Below are 13,073 nucleotides of genomic sequence, written 5' to 3'. Positions count from 1 at the left end.
ATGGAATCAACCCGAATAGAACGGAACGGAACGGAACGGAACGGAATGGAATGGAGTGAAATGGAATGGAATCAAATGGAATCGAATGGAATAGAATGGAATGGAATGGAAGGGAATGGAATGCAATGGAATGAATGGAATGGAATGGAATCAACCCGAGTAGAATGGAATGGACTGGAATGCAATGGAATGGAATGGAATGGAATGGAATGGAATGGAATGGAATGGAATGGAATGGAATGGAATCAACCCGAGTACAACGGAATGGAATGGAATGGAATGGAATGGAATGGAATGGAATGGAATGGAATGGAATGGAATCAACCCGAGTAGAACGGAATGGAATGGAATGGAATGGAATGGAATGGAATGGAACGGAATGGAATGGAATGGAATTCAATGGAATTTAATGGAATGGAATGGAATGGAATGGAATGGAATGGAATGGAATGGAATCAACCCGAGTAGAATGGAATGGATTGGAATGGAATGGAATATAATGTAATGGAATGGAATGGAATCGAAGGGAATCGAAAGGAATCGAATGGAATGGAATGGAATGGAATGGAATGGAATGGAATGGAATGGAATGGAATGGAATCAACCCGAGTAGAACGGAATGGAATGGAATGGAATGGAATGGAATGGAATGGAATGGAATTCAATGGAATGGAATGGAATGGAATGGAATGGAATGGAATGGAATCAACCCGAGTAGAACGGAATGGAGTGGAATGAAATGGAATGGAATGGAATGCAATGGAATGGAATGGAATGGAATGGAATGGAGTGGAGTGGAGTGGAATGGAATGGAATGGAATGGAATGGAATAGAATTCAATGGAATAGAATGGAATGGAATGGAATGGAATGGAATGGAATGGAATCAACTCGAGTAGAAAGGAATGGAATGGAATGGAATGGAATGGAATGGAATGGAATGGAATGCAATGAAGTGGGATGGAATGGAATGGAATCGAATGGAATGGACTGGAATGAAATGGAATGGAATGGAATGGAATGGAATGGAATGGAATGGAATCAACCCGAGTAGAATGGAATGGATTGGAATGGAATGGAATGGAATGGAATCGAATGGAATGGAATGGAATCGAATGGAATGGAAAGGAATGGAATGGACGCGAGTAGAACGGAATGGAATGGAATGGAATGGAATGGAATGGAATGGAATGGAATGGAATGGAATGGAATGGAATGAACCCGAGTAGAACGGAATGGAATGGAATGGAATGGAATGGAATTTAATGGAATGGAATGGAAAGGAATGGAAAGGAATGGAATCAACCCGAGTAGAATGGAATGGATAGGAATGGAATGGAATGGAATGGAATGTAATTCAATAGAATAGAATGGAAGGGAATGGAAAGGAATGGAATGGAATGGAATGGAATGGAATAGAATGGAATGGAATGGAATGGAATGGAATGGAATCGAATGGAATCGAATGGAATGGAGTGGAATAGAATGGAATCAACCCGAATAGAACGGAACGGAACGGAACGGAACGGAACGGAATGGAATGGAGTGAAATGGAATGGAATCAAATGGAATCGAATGGAATAGAATGGAATGGAATGGAAGGGAATGGAATGCAATGGAATGAATGGAATGGAATGGAATCAACCCGAGTAGAATGGAATGGACTGGAATGCAATGGAATGGAATGGAATGGAATGGAATGGAATGGAATGGAATGGAATGGAATGGAATCAACCCGAGTACAACGGAATGGAATGGAATGGAATGGAATGGAATGGAATGGAATGGAATGGAATGGAATGGAATGGAATGGAATGGAATCAACCCGAGTAGAACGGAATGGAATGGAATGGAATGGAATGGAATGGAATGGAATGGAACGGAATGGAATGGAATGGAATTCAATGGAATTTAATGGAATGGAATGGAATGGAATGGAATGGAATGGAATGGAATGGAATCAACCCGAGTAGAATGGAATGGATTGGAATGGAATGGAATATAATGTAATGGAATGGAATGGAATCGAAGGGAATCGAAAGGAATCGAATGGAATGGAATGGAATGGAATGGAATGGAATGGAATGGAATGGAATGGAATGGAATCAACCCGAGTAGAACGGAATGGAATGGAATGGAATGGAATGGAATGGAATGGAATGGAATGGAATTCAATGGAATGGAATGGAATGGAATGGAATGGAATGGAATGGAATCAACCCGAGTAGAACGGAATGGAGTGGAATGAAATGGAATGGAATGGAATGCAATGGAATGGAATGGAATGGAATGGAATGGAGTGGAGTGGAGTGGAATGGAATGGAATGGAATGGAATGGAATAGAATTCAATGGAATAGAATGGAATGGAATGGAATGGAATGGAATGGAATGGAATGGAATGGAATGGAATCAACTCGAGTAGAAAGGAATGGAATGGAATGGAATGGAATGGAATGGAATGGAATGGAATGCAATGAAGTGGGATGGAATGGAATGGAATCGAATGGAATGGACTGGAATGAAATGGAATGGAATGGAATGGAATGGAATGGAATGGAATGGAATGGAATGGAATCGAAAGGAATGGAATGGAATCGAATGGAATGGAAAGGAATGGAATGGACGCGAGTAGAACGGAATGGAATGGAATGGAATGGAATGGAATGGAATGGAATGGAATGGAATGGAATGGAATGAACCCGAGTAGAACGGAATGGAATGGAATGGAATGGAATGGAATTTAATGGAATGGAATGGAAAGGAATGGAAAGGAATGGAATCAACCCGAGTAGAATGGAATGGATAGGAATGGAATGGAATGGAATGGAATGTAATTCAATAGAATAGAATGGAAGGGAATGGAAAGGAATGGAATGGAATGGAATGGAATGGAATAGAATGGAATGGAATGGAATGGAAAGGAATCGAATGGAATCGAATGGAATGGAGTGGAATAGAATGGAATCAACCCGAATAGAACGGAACGGAACGGAACTGAACGGAACGGAATGGAATGGAGTGAAATGGAATGGAATCAAATGGAATCGAATGGAATAGAATGGAATGGAATGGAAGGGAATGGAATGCAATGGAATGAATGGAATGGAATGGAATCAACCCGAGTAGAATGGAATGGACTGGAATGCAATGGAATGGAATGGAATGGAATGGAATGGAATGGAATGGAATGGAATGGAATGGAATGGAATGGAATGGAATTCAATGGAATGGAATGGAATGGAATGGAATTCAATGGAATGGAATTCAATGGAATAGAAAGGAATGGAATGGAATGGAATGGAATTTAATGAACCCGAATAGAACGGAATGGAATGGAATGGAATTGAATGGAATGGAATGGAATGGAATGGAATGGAATCGAATGGAATGGAATGGAATGGAATGGAATGGAATCGAATCGAATGGAATGGAATGGAATGGAATGGAATGGAATGGAATGGAATGGAATGGAATGGAATGGAATGGAATGGAATGGAATGGAATCAACCCGAGTAGATTGGAATGGATTGGAATGGAATGAAATGGAATGGAATGGAATTCAATGGAAAAAATGAAATGGAATGGAATGGAATGGAATGGAATGGAATCGAATGGAATCGAATGGAATCGAATGGAAAGGAGTGGAATCGAATGGAATCAACCCGAGTAGAATGGAATGGAATGGAACGGAACGGAACGGAACGGAACGGAACGGAACGGAATGGAATGGAGTGAAATGAAATGGATTCGAATGGAATCGAACGGAACCGAATGGAATGGAAGGAAGGGAACGGAATGGAATGGAATGGAATGGAATGGAATCAACCCGAGTAGAATGGAATGGATTGGAATGGAATGGAATGGAATTGAATGGAATGGAAAGGAATGGAATTCAATAGAATAGAATGGAATGGAATGGAATGGAATGGAATGGAATGGAATGGAATGGAATGGAATCGAATGGAATCGAATGGAATCGAATGGAATGGAGTGGAATAGAATGGAATCAACCCGAATAGAACGGAACGGAATGGAACAGAACGGAACGGAATGGAATGGAGTGAAATGGAATGGAATCGAAAGGAATCGAAAGGAACCGAATGGAATGGAATGGAATGGAATGGAATGGAATGGAATGGAATGGAATGGAATGGAATGGAATCGAATGGAATCGAATGGAATGGAGTGGAATGGAATGGAATCAACCCGAATAGAACAGAACGGAACGGAACGGAACGGAACGGAATGGAATGGAGTGAAATGGAATGGAATCAAATGGAATCGAATGGAATAGAATGGAATGGAATGGAAGGGAATGGAATGCAATGGAATGAATGGAATGGAATGGAATCAACCCGAGTAGAATGGAATGGACTGGAATGCAATGGAATGGAATGGAATGGAATCGAATGGAATGGAATGGAATGGAATGGAATGGAATGGAATGGAATGGAATGGAATCAACCCGAGTACAACGGAATGGAATGGAATGGAATGGAATGGAATGGAATGGAATGGAATGGAATGGAATGGAATGGAATGGAATGGAATGGAATAAACCCGAGTAGAACGGAATGGAATGGAATGGAATGGAATGGAATGGAATGCAATGGAATGGAATGGAATGGAATGGAATGGAAAGGAATTCAATGGAATGGAATTCAATGGAATAGAATGGAATGGAATGGAATGGAATGGAATTTAATGAACCCGAGCAGAACGGAATGGAATGGAATGGAATTGAATGGAATGGAATGGAATGGAATGGAATGGAATCGAATGGAATGGAATGGAATGGAATGGAATGGAATCGAATCGAATGGAATCGAATGGAATGGAATGGAATGGAATGGAATGGAATGGAATGGAATGGAATCAACCCGAGTAGATTGGAATGGATTGGAATGGAATGAAATGGAATGGAATGGAATTCAATGGAAAAAATGAAATGGAATGGAATGGAATGGAATGGAATGGAATGGAATGGAATCGAATGGAATCGAATGGAATCGAATGGAAAGGAGTGGAATAGAATGGAATCAACCCGAGTAGAATGGAATGGAATGGAACGGAACGGAACGGAACGGAACGGAACGGAACGGAATGGAATGGAGTGAAATGAAATGGATTCGAATGGAATCGAACGGAACCGAATGGAATGGAAGGAAGGGAACGGAATGGAATGGAATGGAATGGAATGGAATGGAATCAACCCGAGTAGAATGGAATGGATTGGAATGGAATGGAATGGAATGGAATGGAATGGAATGGAATTTAATTCAATAGAATAGAATGGAATGGAATGGAATGGAATCGAATGGAATCGAATGGAATCGAATGGAATGGAGTGGAATAGAATGGAATCAACCCGAATAGAACGGAACGGAACGGAACAGAACGGAACGGAATGGAATGGAGTGAAATGGAATGGAATCGAAAGGAATCGAAAGGAACCGAATGGAATGGAATGGAAGGGAATGGAATGGAATTGAATGGAATGGAATGGAACGGAATCAACCCGAGTAGAATGGAATGGATTGGAATGGAAAGGAATGGAATCGAATGCAATGAAGTGGAATGGAATGGAATGGAATGGAATGGAATGGAATGGACCCGAGTAGAACGGAATGGAATGGATTGGAATGGAATGGAATGGAATGGAATGAACCCGAATAGAACGGAATGGAATGGAATGGAATGGAATGGAATGGAATGGAATGGAATGGAATGGAATGGAATCGAAAGGAATGGAATGGAATGGAATGGAATGGAATGGAATGGAATGGAATGGAATTTAATCGAATGGAATCAAATGGAATGGAATGGAATGGAATGGAATCGAATGGAACGGAAAGGAATGGAATGGAATGGAATGGAATGGAATGGAATGGAATGGAATGGAATCGAATGGAATGGAATGGAATCGAATGGATTGGAATGGAATGGAATGGAATGGAATGGAATGGAATGGAATGGAATGGAATGGAATCAACCCGAGTAGAATGGAATGGATTGGAATGGAATGGAATGGAATGGAATGGAATTCAATGGAATTGAATGAAATGGAATGGAATGGAATGGAATGGAATGGAATGGAATGGAATGGAATCGAATGGAATGGAATGGAATGGAGTGGAAGACAATGGAATCAACTCGAGTAGAACGGAATGGAATGGAACGCAATGGAACGGAACGGAACGGAATAGAACGGTTCGGAATGGAAAGGAGTGAAATGGAATGGAATCGAATGGAATCGAATGGAACCGAATGGAATGGAATGGAACGGAATGGAATGGAATGGACTGGAATGGAATGGAATCAACCCTAGTAGAATGTAATGGATTGGAATGGAATGGAATGGAATGGAATGGAATGGAATGGAATCAAATGGAATTGAATGGAATCGAATGGAATGGAATGGAATAGAATGGAATTCAATGGAATGGAATGGAATGGAATGGAATTCTATAGAATAGTATGGAATGGAATGGAATGGAATGGAATGGAATGGAATGGAATGGAATGGAATCGAATGGAATCGAATGGAATCGAATGGAATGGAGTGGAATAGAATGGAATCAACCCGAATAGAACGGAACGGAACGGAACGGAACGGAAGTGAACGGAATGGAATGGAGTGAAATGGAATGGAATCGAATGGAATCGAAAGGAACCAAATAGAATGGAATGGAAGGGAATGGAATGGAATGGAATGGAATGGAATGGAATCAAAACGAGTAGAATGGAATGGATTGGAATGGAATGGAATGGAATGGAATGGAATGGAATGGAATGCAATAGAATGGAATCGAATGGAATCGAATGGAATGGAATGGAATGGAATGCAATGGAATGGAATGGAATGCAATGGAATGGAATCAACCCGAGTAGAATGGAATGGAATGGAATGGAATGGAATGGAATTCAATGGAATAGAATGGAATGGAATGGAATGGAATGATCCCGAGTAGAACGGAATGGAATGGAATGGTTTGGAATGGAATGGAATGGAATGGAATGGAATGGAATGGAATGGAATGGAATGGAATGGAATCGAAAGGAATGGAATGGAATGGAATGGAATGGAATGGAATGGAATGGAATGGAATGGAATGGAATGGAATGGAATCAACCCGAATACAATGGAGTGGATTGGAATGGAATGGAATGGAACGGAATGGAATTCAGTGGAATAGAATGAAATGGAATGGAATGGAATTGAGTGGAATGGAATGGAATCAAATGGAATCGGATGGAATGGAGTGGAATGGAATGGAATGGGATGGAATGGAGTGGAATGGAATGGAATGGAATGGAATGGAATGGAATGGAATGGAATGGAATGGAACGGAATCAACCCGAGTAGAACGGAATGGAATGGAAAGGAATGGAATGGAATGGAATGGAATGGAATGGAATGGAATTCAATGGAATAGAATGGAATGGAATGGAATAGAATGGAATGGATTGGAATGGAATCGAATGGAATCGAATGGAATGGAATGGAATGGAATGGAATGGAATGGAATGGAATGGAATGGAATCAACCCGAGTAGAACGGAATGGAATGGAATGGAATGGAATGGAATGGAATGGAATGGAATGGAATGGAATGGATTTCAATGGAATATAATGGAATGGAATGCAATGGAATGGAATGGAATGGAATGGAATGGAATCAACCCGAGTAGAACGGAATGGAATGGAATGGAATGGAATGGAATCGAATGGAATGGAATGGAATGGAATGGAATGGAATGGAATCGAATGGAATGGAACGGAATGGAATGGAATGGAATGGAATGGAATGGAATGGAATGGAATGGAATTCAATGGAATAGAATGGAATGGAATGAAATGGAATGGAATCAACCCGAGTAGAATGGAATGGAATGTAATGGAATGGAATGGAATGGAAAGGAATGGAATGGAATGGAATGGAATGGAATGGAATGTAATCGAATGGAATCGAATGGAATGGAATGGAATGGAATGGATTGGAATGGAGTGGAATGGAATGGAATGGAATGGAATCAACCCGAGTAGAACGGAATGGAATGGAATGGAATAGAATGGAAAGGAATGGAATGGAATGGAATGGAATTCAATGGAATGGAATGGAATGGAATGGAAGGGAATAGAATCAACCCGAGTAGAACGGAATGGAATGGAATGGAATGGAATGGAATGGAATGGAATGGAATGGAATGGAATGGAATTCAATGGAATAGAATGGAATGGAATGGAATGGAATGGAATCAACCCAAGTAGAACGGAATGGAATGGAATGGAATGGAATGGAATGGAATGGAATGGAATGGAATGGAATGGAATGGAATTCAATGGAATGGAATGGAATGGAATGGAATGGAATGGAATGGAATGGAATGGAATGGAATGGAATGGAATCTAATGGAATAGAATTGAATCGAATGGAATGGAATGGAATAGAATGGAATCAACCCGAGTAGAAAGGAATGGAATGGAATGGAATGGAATGGAATGGAATGGAATGGAATGGAATGGAATGGAATGGAATGGAATGGAATGGAATTCAATGGAATGGAATGGAATGGAATGGAATGGAATGGAATGGAATGGAATGGAATCTACCCGAGTAGAACGGAATGGAATGGAATGGAATGGAATGGAATGGAATGGAATGGAATGGAATGGAATCTAATGGAATCGAATGGAATCGAATGGAATGGAATGGAATAGAATGGAATCAACCCGAGTAGAAAGGAATGGAATGGAATGGAATGGAATGGAATGGAATGGAATGGAATGGAATGGAATGGAATGCAATGAAATGGAAAGGAATGGAATGGAATCGAATGGAATGGACTGGAATGAAATGGAAAGGAATGGAATAGACTGGAATGGAATGGAATGGAATCAACCCGAGTAGAATGGAATGGATTGGAATGGAATGGAATGGAATCGAATGGAATCGAATGGAACCGAAAGGAATGGAATGGAAGGGAATGGAATGGAATGGAATGGAATGGGATCAACCCGAGTAGAATGGAATGGATTGGAATGGAATGGAATATAATGTAATGGAATGGAATAGAATCGAATGGAATCGAATGGAATCGAATGGAATGGAATGGAATGGAATGGAATGGAATGGAATGGAATCAACCCGAGTAGAACGGAATGGAATGGAATGGAATGGAATGGAATGGAATGGAATGGAATGAAATGGAATGGAATGGAATGGAATGGAATGGAATGGAATGGAATCAACCCGAGTAGAACGGAATGGAAAGGAATGGAATGGAATGGAGTGGAATGGAATGGAATGGAATGGAATGGAATGGAATGGAATGGAATGGAATGGAACGGAATGGAATGGAATGGAATTGAATGGAATATAATGGAATGGAATGGAATGGAATGGAATGGAATGGAATGGAATGGAATGGAATGGAATGGAATCTACCCGAGTAGAACGGAATGGAATGGAATGGAATGGAATGGAATGGAATGGAATGGAATGGAATGGAATCTAATGGAATCGAATGGAATCGAATGGAATGGAATGGAATAGAATGGAATCAACCCGAGTAGAAAGGAATGGAATGGAATGGAATGGAATGGAGTGGAATGGAATGGAATGCAATGAAATGGAAAGGAATGGAATGGAATCGAATGGAATGGACTGGAATGAAATGGAAAGGAATGGAATAGACTGGAATGGAATGGAATGGAATCAACCCGAGTAGAATGGAATGGATTGGAATGGAATGGAATGGAATCGAATGGAATCGAATGGAACCGAAAGGAATGGAATGGAAGGGAATGGAATGGAATGGAATGGAATGGGATCAACCCGAGTAGAATGGAATGGATTGGAATGGAATGGAATATAATGTAATGGAATGGAATGGAATCGAATGGAATCGAATGGAATGGAATGGAATGGAATGGAATGGAATCAAATGGAATTGAATGGAATCGAATGGAATGGAATGGAATAGAATGGAATTCAATGGAATGGAATGGAATGGAATGGAATTCTATAGAATAGTATGGAATGGAATGGAATGGAATGGAATGGAATGGAATGGAATGGAATCGAATGGAATCGAATGGAATCGAATGGAATGGAGTGGAATAGAATGGAATCAACCCGAATAGAACGGAACGGAACGGAACGGAACGGAAGTGAACGGAATGGAATGGAGTGAAATGGAATGGAATCGAATGGAATCGAAAGGAACCAAATAGAATGGAAAGGAAGGGAATGGAATGGAATGGAATGGAATGGAATGGAATGGAATCAAAACGAGTAGAATGGAATGGATTGGAATGGAATGGAATGGAATGCAATAGAATGGAATCGAATGGAATCGAATGGAATGGAATGGAATGGAATGCAATGGAACGGAATGGAATGCAATGGAATGGAATCAACCCGAGTAGAATGGAATGGAATGGAATGGAATGGAATGGAATTCAATGGAATAGAATGGAATGGAATGGAATGGAATGAACCCGAGTAGAACGGAATGGAATGGAATGGTTTGGAATGGAATGGAATGGAATGGAATGGAATGGAATGGAATGGAATCGAATGGAACGGAAAGGAAAGGAATGGAATGGAATGGAATGGAATGGAATGGAATGGAACGGAATCGAATGGAATGGAATGGAATCGAATGGATTGGAATGGAATGGAATGGAATGGAATGGAATGGAATGGAATGGAATGGAATGGAATCAACCCGAGTAGAATGGAATGGATTGGAATGGAATGGAATGGAAGGGAATGGAATTCAATGGAATTGAATGAAATGGAATGGAATGGAATGGAATGGAATGGAATGGAATGGAATGGAATCGAATGGAATGGAATGGAATCAACCCGAATACAATGGAGTGGATTGGAATGGAATGGAATGGAACGGAATGGAATTCAGTGGAATAGAATGAAATGGAATGGAATGGAATTGAATGGAATGGAATGGAATCGAATGAAATCGGATGGAATGGAGTGGAATGGAATGGAATGGAATGGAATGGAGTGGAATGGAATGGAATGGAATGGAATGGAATGGAATGGAATGGAATGGAATGGAACGGAATCAACCCGAGTAGAACGGAATGGAATGGAAAGGAATGGAATGGAATGGAATGGAATGGAATGGAATGGAATGGAATGGAATGGAATTCAATGGAATAGAATGGAATGGAATGGAATAGAATGGAATGGATTGGAATGGAATCGAATGGAATCGAATGGAATCGAATGGAATGGAATGGAATGGAATGGAATGGAATGGAATCAACCCGAGTAGAACGGAATGGAATGGAATGGAATGGAATGGAATGGAATGGAATGGAATGGAATTCAATGGAATATAATGGAATGGAATGCAATGGAATGGAATGGAATGGAATGGAATGGAATCAACCCGAGTAGAACGGAATGGAATGGAATGGAAAGGAATGGAATGGAAAGGAATGGAATGGAATGGAATGGAATGGAATGGAATGGAATGGAATCGAATGGAATGGAATGGAATGGAATGGAATGGAATGGAATCGAATGGAATGGAACGGAATGGAATGGAATGGAATGGAATGGAATGGAATGGAATGGAATGGAATGGAATTCAATGGAATAGAATGGAATGGAATGAAATGGAATGGAATCAACCCGAGTAGAATGGAATGGAATGTAATGGAATGGAAATGGAATGGAATGGAATGGAATGGAATGGAATGGAATGGAATGGAATGGAATGTAATCGAATGGAATGGAATGGAATGGAATGGAATGGAATGGATTGGAATGGAATGGAATGGAATGGAATGGAATGGAATGGAATCAACCCGAGTAGAACGGAATGGAATGGAATGGAATAGAATGGAAAGGAATGGAATGGAATGGAATGGAATTCAATGGAATGGAATGGAATGGAATGGAAGGGAATAGAATCATCCCGAGTAGAACGGAATGGAATGGAATGGAATGGAATGGAATGGAATGGAATGGAATGGAATGGAATGGAATTCAATGGAATAGAATGGAATGGAATGGAATGGAATGGAATGGAATCAACCCGAGTAGAACGGAATGGAATGGAATGGAATGGAATGGAATGGAATGGAATGGAATGGAATGGAATGGAATGGAATGGAATTCCATGGAATGGAATGGAATGGAATGGAATGGAATGGAATGGAATGGAATGGAATGGAATGGAATGGAATCTAATGGAATCGAATTGAATCGAATGGAATGGAATGGAATAGAATGGAATCAACCCGAGTAGAAAGGAATGGAATGGAATGGTATGGAATGGAATGGAATGGAATGGAATGGAATGGAATTCAATGGAATGGAATGGAATGGAATGGAATGGAATGGAATGGAATGGAATGGAATCAACCCGAGTAGAACGGAATGGAATGGAATGGAATGGAATGGAATGGAATGGAATGGAATGGAATGGAATCTACCCGAGTAGAACGGAATGGAATGGAATGGAATGGAATGGAATGGAATGGAATGGAATGGAATGGAATGGAATCTAATGGAATCGAATGGAATCAAATGGAATGGAATGGAATAGAATGGAATCAACCCGAGTAGAAAGGAATGGAATGGAATGGAATGGAATGGAATGGAATGGAATGGAATGCAATGAAATGGAAAGGAATGGAATGGAATCGAATGGAATGGACTGGAATGAAATGGAAAGGAATGGAATAGACTGGAATGGAATGGAATGGAATCAACCCGAGTAGAATGGAATGGATTGGAATGGAATGGAATGGAATCGAATGGAATCGAATGGAACCGAATGGAATGGAATGGAATGGAATGGAATGGAATCAACCCGAGTAGAATGGAATGGATTGGAATGGAATGGAATATAATGTAATGGAATGGAATGGAATCGAATGGAATCGAATGGAATCGAATGGAATGGAATGGAATGGAATGGAATGGAATGGAATGGAATGGAATGGAATGGAATCAACCCGAGTAGAACGGAATGGAATGGAATGGAATGGAATGGAATGGAATGGAATGGAATGGAATGGAATGAAATGGA

The sequence above is a fragment of the Gorilla gorilla genome, chromosome 15 (genome assembly GCF_029281585.2).
Source record: "Gorilla gorilla gorilla isolate KB3781 chromosome 15, NHGRI_mGorGor1-v2.1_pri, whole genome shotgun sequence".
NCBI lineage: Eukaryota > Metazoa > Chordata > Mammalia > Primates > Hominidae > Gorilla > Gorilla gorilla.
This window is presented reverse-complemented; position numbering follows the sequence as displayed.